This window comes from Papio anubis, chromosome 1 (assembly GCF_008728515.1).
Source record: "Papio anubis isolate 15944 chromosome 1, Panubis1.0, whole genome shotgun sequence".
NCBI lineage: Eukaryota > Metazoa > Chordata > Mammalia > Primates > Cercopithecidae > Papio > Papio anubis.
Window position 1 is genome coordinate 154,463,148 of NC_044976.1, and position 7,307 is coordinate 154,470,454.

Here is a 7,307-nt window from a genome sequence, read left to right on the forward strand (position 1 = left end):
AAAAATTAGTAAGGTAAGTAATCCTATATGTGTGAGAATGGAGACAAAATAACTCTTCTACACAGCAAAATAAATTGATACTGCATCTACTTTCTAGGGTATATATACAACAGAAAACCTCAAGCAGTTTTATAAAGAGACATATACAAGTATACTCATCACAAAGTCTTTTATAATAAAGGGAAACTGGAGGCAACCTAGGTGTTCATCACAAGGGGAATGGATAACAAGATATGGAGGATTCATGTATTAGAATACTATGTAGTACTTGGGAGCAAGCAAGGTGAAAAGCACATACACATTAACAATCTGTGTGCACACTAAACAACATGTATCACACACATTAGAGTAGGTACGTATGGGGGTGGAGAGAGGAAAATGGGGAATGGCAGTTAAGAGATAAGGGAAAAAAGCAGAGAAGGGCTTTTACTTTGACCAAGGATAATAGCCTCTTATGAACTAAGGAATATGATTTACTAAACTCTGCATGGATGTCTAGAAAGAGAAAGAATCACACAAACACTGTTATGTAACTCATCACCCTTCACAACCACTAAGATATAATAAAATGGAAAAGAAAAACTTTAGGGAGTGAACTTGTAGAGAGCACTGACATTATATGACATAGACACGCATATGAAAATTAGGACAAACTGATTTTATTAGGAAATTATTTATTTCAGTTAGCCTGCCAAATTCAGAAAAGTAAAATCTTCAGCTGAATTATACTGATATAAATTAATAATTTCACAGTCTAAGGTCACATGTATATTAGCAAGTTTTGCCAAAGTTATTTATTGCCATAAATAATGATATTTAAGTGGAGTTGATAAACTGAGGTTTTCTCTCAAGAATTGTATAAAAAAGCAAATCTTTTCTCCATCTTCTTGGGAACAGAGGTATAGTATATTTAAACGGTTTTCTCCTTGTCTCTCTCTTGCTTCAGTTTTTCAATCTGTAGAGACAGTTTATGTAACTCTAGGGCCACTGTTGAGACCCTGCGACTTGGGAGATGGTGTAAGAGGGTTTTGTCTGCCATGACTATGTCACAGCCTTCAGAGACTTTCTGAAAGAGGAAAAGGAAAGGAAAGGAAGGGAAAGGGAAGGGAAAGAGAAGAGAAAGGGAAGGAGAAGGAGAAATCAAAGCCTTTCGGGAAGGCGTGTGACAGGAGGATTAGAAGGTGAGGAATGACCCCGGAATGGATGGGCAGGAAACTCCAGAAAAATACTTTCGATCCTAGCAAAATATTTCCCTGAGAGCTGAATCCATATCTGTTCTTAGGCAATAATCAGTATCAGCACAAGCAAAAAGGAAGCTTAAGCTGCAGGGGGATCCAGTTCTACTATTCACCAGAAAAACACATCAGATAATAGAGAAATACTGAGGCCAAGGGCCAGGTCAACTGGTTAATAAGACTCTGCTGACCTCCTATAAAACAACCGCAATAAATTTTGCTACCACCACAGATTTATCACAATGCTTCAAGCTAGAAAGAGCCAGTACCTGTAAACACCTAATAAATTAAACCCAATAACTGAGACTATCCTTTAGGAGATATTACTACTTTTCCCATTTTATGAACCATCCCATTTTCCTATCATTTATTTTGAGGTATCATATATAAAATTCATTGAATGCATATTATTCATCCTCTTGCACTTGGACATATCCAGACTTCAAGATTTGTTCTCTGAGCAAAAACACTCTGGGAGCCAAACATCCAATAGCCAGGGTCATATTGGGTGATGACAGTTTCAAGGCTGATATACTGATTCTTCTCCACAGACAGCTTTGCATTTAATGTTTATGGTTTTAGGTACAGAGCTGTAGTCAAAACACATTACCTTAGCATCCTGTGAATCTCAGAGAAAACACATTTGGACACTGATAAATAATAAAAGGGATAAGAAATCTTGCTGAATTCTACCTTTTCTTTCTCAACTACTCTTGATACCGCTGCTACCACCACCCCATCACGTCAACCAGCATTACCACTAGCTGAGTGGTAGTTGGTATTTACTAGCTGATATTTACTGAACACTTGCTAGATGTCAGCCTACATGTCAAGCACATTACATGCATTATTTCATGTAAGCCTTCAGCAACCCTGTATGGGCATATTTGCTGTAGAGATAAGGAAACTGAGGCATGGAGAAGCTGAATCACACAGTACCTTTTAAGACACAGAGCCAAGGTGTGAATCCAGGGCATCTAATTACAGATTCTGAGCTCTCTTTTTCTATACAACAGGACTTCTCTTCTTGCCTCGGTTTTCCCCTGCATAAAATAAAAGCAGCGATAATGACTTAGCTCCTGGAATTGTTCTGAGTAAAATAATGTAAATAACCTTTTAAGAAATATTTTGCTTATTCTGTCATAACAGTCATTTGACCAACAGTGGGGGTCAACCCCATAGGTCAACTATCTCATGAAAGGTTTTGGGCTACATATAAACTGGGGAGTAATGGTGCTATCTCTTGGATATTTGAAATTGAACCATGACCCACCTCACTCAGACTCAAGCACTGACCCATGGCAAATGCCTCTGGCTGGGAGGAACGCTTCCCTCAAAGTCACTTCTGAGTCACTCTGTAGTGGCTAGCTGCTCAGCACTATTTTGGCTGGGGAGCTTGGATTCCCGTTGCATTGAGAAGCTGGAGATGAACAATCTGCAAACCTGCAGATTTTAGCTGCTCCAGTCAGAGCATATCCTTTCTTGCATTCACACTACACTACAGTGCTGAGTGAGGAATTCACTAATATTTTCATAGTGTCAGTGTGTAATCTGGGGAAGCAAATTGCAACCTTGGATAGTGAGAGAGACAGAGGGCAGAGGGGAGAAGGGGAGGAAGAGACGGAGAGAGAGGGAGAGGGAAAGAGGGTGTTTTTTTCTGATTCATTAAAGAAAACAGCACAGAACTAAAGGAATTTATTGGAAGACTTTTATGCTTCCCAATCAATGTCATTGCCAATAAAATAACGTGGCATAATTCACAAAGTGGGGATGCCCCCCTCACAATACCACGTGACTGAGAATTAAGGAAAGTGGGTATGTAAGTATTTGGAGGAAGCAGAATCGACTTCTCATCTTCTATAGAACTGTTTCTTTCAATAATTTAAAATATTTAAAAAACAGAGGCCGGGTGCAATGACTCAAGCCTGTAATCCTAGCACTTTGGGAGGCCAAAGCAATGACTCAAGCCTGTAATCCTAGCACTTTGGGAGGCCAAAGCAGGTAGATCACTTGAGGCCAGGAGTTGAAGACCAGCCTTGCCAACATGGTGAAACATTGTCTCTACTAAAAATACAAAAATTACTCAGTATGGTGGCACTTGCCTGTAATCCCAGCTACTTGGGAGGCTGAGGCATGAGAATCACTTAAACCTGGGAGGCAGAGGTTGCAATGAGCTGAGATCCAACCACTGCACTCTAGCCTGGGTGGGTAACTTAGGGAGACCCTGCCTCTAAATAAACAAATAAACAAAAATGTATGTATAAATGCTTACTATAATTTTTCAGGTAATGTTTTAACCATTTAACAAATATAAAATCCCCCAACAAGCACATGAGATAGGCATTATTATTATCCTCATTTTACAAATGACAAAACAGAACCACAGAGAGGTAAAGCTACTTGCCCAAAGTCACACAGCTAGTGAGAAACAGTCAGTGTGGTTTTGCTCTACACGGTCCGTGTTCTCTACAACTTGCTTCCTGTGTTACTTGAGGGCCATGAAGGACCTTTAGACATAAAGTCAGCAACAGAGGAGACTTTTTTTTTAAACTGAAGTTATTTGAGAAGTGTTTTGTGATAAAGAGACATTGCCCTGTGAAAACTTGCAAGAACTGCACAAACTCAGAATCTGCAAGCACTTCCCCTCCTACCAACCTCAACAATACCCTGTGTTCTGCATTTATAGAAAACAATTTGCGGTGACTCACGCCTGTAATCCCAGCACTTTGGTAGGTCAAGGCGGGCAGATCACGAGGTCAGGAGACCAAGACCATCCTGGCTAACACAGTGAAATCCCGTCTCTACTAAAAATACAAAAAAAATTAGCTGGGTTTGGTGGCGGGCGCCTGTAGTCCCAGCTACTCAGGAGGCTGAGGCAGGAGAATGGTGCGAACCCTGGAGGTGGAGCTTGCAGTGAGCCAAGATCATGCCACTGCACTCCAGCATGGGTGACAGAGTGAGACTCCGTCTCAAAACAAACAAACAAACAAACAAAAAACAATTTTAAGAAAAAAATTTAAGTACTTGAATAATGAAAATTACCAAACTGCAAAAATAAAACATTGTATTTATGTAGTGTTTTATGGTTTACAGAGAACTGTTACACACATAACTTATAAGTGTAGGTTCCAGTTAGTTTTCTCAGAATTTATGACAACAATAACAATTTCATTTTTGCTTTCTGGATGGTAAAAGGTGACAACCAATTATTAAACAAAAATACAGCAGGCATTAATGAACTCATTAAGAGGTAAAGGAATTTTAAGCACTTTTATATTTATATTCTTATGTAAGGAAGCGAAGTTGCTTACAATTCATCTTTATCTGTTTACTAGAGTAGATCCCCAGGAATATATACAAACCAAGTTTTTTTAAATCCCCTAGTAATGGTATTAGCATATACTTAAAAGTATTAAAGCTTAAAAAAATTGTAGTTAAACCTTCCTTAAATAAAATGGAAATTAATAAACAATATTATACCATTAATAAAATAATTAATTTGTTAATAAGCAAGTAACATTAATAAAATCATTTATTATGCCTCCCACAAATCGGTATAAATTACTACAATTTGACCATACTTTTAAAATTCCTAACATGGAATAAATGCCTTTGTAATTGATTGATCTAAACTACCTTCCCTTCATTGACTGTGCACTTTACCCAGGCTTTCCTGAGGCCCTGTGCACTAGGCATGCCTTGCTCATGGTGTAGGCTGGACAGGCATGAGATACAGAGATGGGAGAGTGGTTTGCTCCCTGATGCAGGCCTCATGGTACCTGTTGACCTGCACTGACAGAAGCCCAAAGGTCACAGATTCCACCTAGAAACAACTAAAGGAAAGAGAGAGAACTAGCAGCGGCCTCTGCCAAACTGGAGTCCAGCTGTGTAATAGTCAGTAACAGCTATACCCTGGGGCAAAGTCAGGTCAAGACCAAACTCTGCATTAAGAAGGAGCTCAGGGGAAGAGGGTGGAATAGGGGTTCCCAGAATCAGCTGAGTCAAAGGACACTCAAAACTTCCATTTTAGCATCAGGGGTTCTGATGCAAGGAGTAAGTAAACTTGTGGAATTCTGAAGGCATTTAGCAATAGAACCCTAATCTTTTCCTTACAAGATAAGAGCCGTACTTAAAAGAAATTGTTATCTAGGAATGTAAGTAATTCATTTTTGAGTGACAAAACCAATAAGGGATGGAAGAAAGGGACTTTAGTTCAGAGTGGGCAGGCTCAGTCACCCTTAAAGCAAACCTCGAGTGTGATAAGTGTGAACGTGAGATCCACTCGAATCAGGAAATTACAGCGTAAGAGAAAAGCCATCCTGAGCAGCACTGCCTACTTAGGACAAGCTGTAGCTCCAGTTATGAGTTTGAACTGCCAACAGAAGGATGAAATTAAAAAACAAAACCAAAAGTGATGAGGAAGTTACATTTCCTTCCAAAAGTTTTAAAGCCTGAGGGGGCAAGAGAAATACGGGGGAAAAAAAGCCTCAAGAATACAAACAGGCGTGACAAAATTGCTCAGACAATATTTGAGTAGGACATTCCTTTTTGGTTTTCCTGATTTACCTAAGTCACCTAATGAGTCACACTTTGGTGCCATTCTGGTCTGTTAAAAGAGGGAAACGTGGTGCCTGAAGCACTGAAAAGCATGCAGGAGCATGTGGATGCAGTGGGAACATATGCAGACAGCAAGATTCCATCAGACCTGAAGAATACTTGCATGGTTTTCAATCAGCCAAAAGGCACACTCAGCCTGGTGTTATGACTTTGAAAAAAAGGAGTGAAAGATAAGCTGTTTATGTGCATAATTATATTTCATGGGAAATAATACTTGAATCATAATAATAATATGCTGATTTTTACTACAGGAAGATGAGTTTTGGGAAAGACCTGAAAATGACCTGCCTACCTAGTTCAACTGCAAAGACTGTTACAGGAGTTCAAAATCCAAAGCACTTAGCTCTCATTTACCAGAAGTAACTAAGTAAATTAAGATGTAACATTTATTACAGTATGATTAAATTTCAACCTCCCTAAAAAGAAAGGAAAGCACATAAGTTCGTCATGAATTGACTTAACTTTAGAAAGAGAATCTAAGACAATAATTGATTATTAGTTAGAAAAAACAAGGAATTTAGAGCATTCGTTAGACAACTCTTTTACCTATTAGGCACCTCTATGTTCTCAGCACTTTCCATAAATAATTGCATTTAGTCTTATGACAGCCTTATGGTTTTTTAAATCCGCTTTTCAAAAAAGTTTAGGTACATTTGGCCAAAACTTTACAGATAATAAGTGGCTGAGCCGCATTACCTGAGCCTTCTTATCACCATCTCCCGCATGTTTTCAGTGCTTCAGGCACCACATTTCCCTCTTTTAACAGATCAGAATGGCACCAAGTGTGACGCATCAGGTGACTTAGGTAAATCAGGAAAACAATAAGGAATGTCCCACTCAAATATCGTTTGAGTAATTTTGTCAGGCCTGTCTGTACCCAAATAAGTGGTTCAGCCACTTATTATCTGTAAAGTTTTAGCCACTTATTCGGTTCAGTAATCTGAATCAAATCTGTGCTTTCCACTAAAACCTAGTGCTTTTACTTTTCTTGCTTTTTAAAAATTTTTGGAATTATTTTATTTCTGTGGGTACATAGTAGGTATATTTATTTATAGGGTACATGAAGTGTTTTGATACAGGCATGCAATATGTAATAATTGCATCATGGAGAATGGGGTGTCCATCCCCTCAAGCGTTTATCCTTTTTGTGACAATCCAATTATACTCTTTTCATTCTTTTTAAATGTCTAATTACATTATTATTGACTATAGTCACTCTGTAGTGATATCAAATACTAGGTCTTATTCATTCATTCATTCTATTTTTTTGGACCCATTAACCATCCCCACATCCCCCACCAGCTCACCCCCAATACCCTTCCCAGCCTCTGGTAATCATCCTGATATACTCTCTCTCTGCATGAGTTCAATTGTTTTGGTTTTTAAATCCCACAAAGAAGTGAGAACATGTGATGTTTGACTTTCTGTGCCTGGCTTATTTCACTTAATATAATG

At 38.7% G+C, this 7,307-nt stretch overlaps 1 long non-coding RNA gene across 1 annotated transcript in view; it reads right to left on the reverse strand.

Annotated features, from left to right (window-relative positions):
* LOC103878162 overlaps nucleotides 1-6,900 on the reverse strand; it is a 51,027-nt gene extending 44,127 nt beyond the window's left edge. The window contains exons 1-2 of the long non-coding RNA XR_004178891.1: nucleotides 6,549-6,900; nucleotides 2,175-2,278 (exon numbers count right to left, since the gene is read on the reverse strand). This is a non-coding gene — a long non-coding RNA (uncharacterized LOC103878162). The remainder of the gene's footprint in view (nucleotides 1-2,174; nucleotides 2,279-6,548) is intronic.
* Nucleotides 6,901-7,307: the final 407 nt, after the last annotated feature.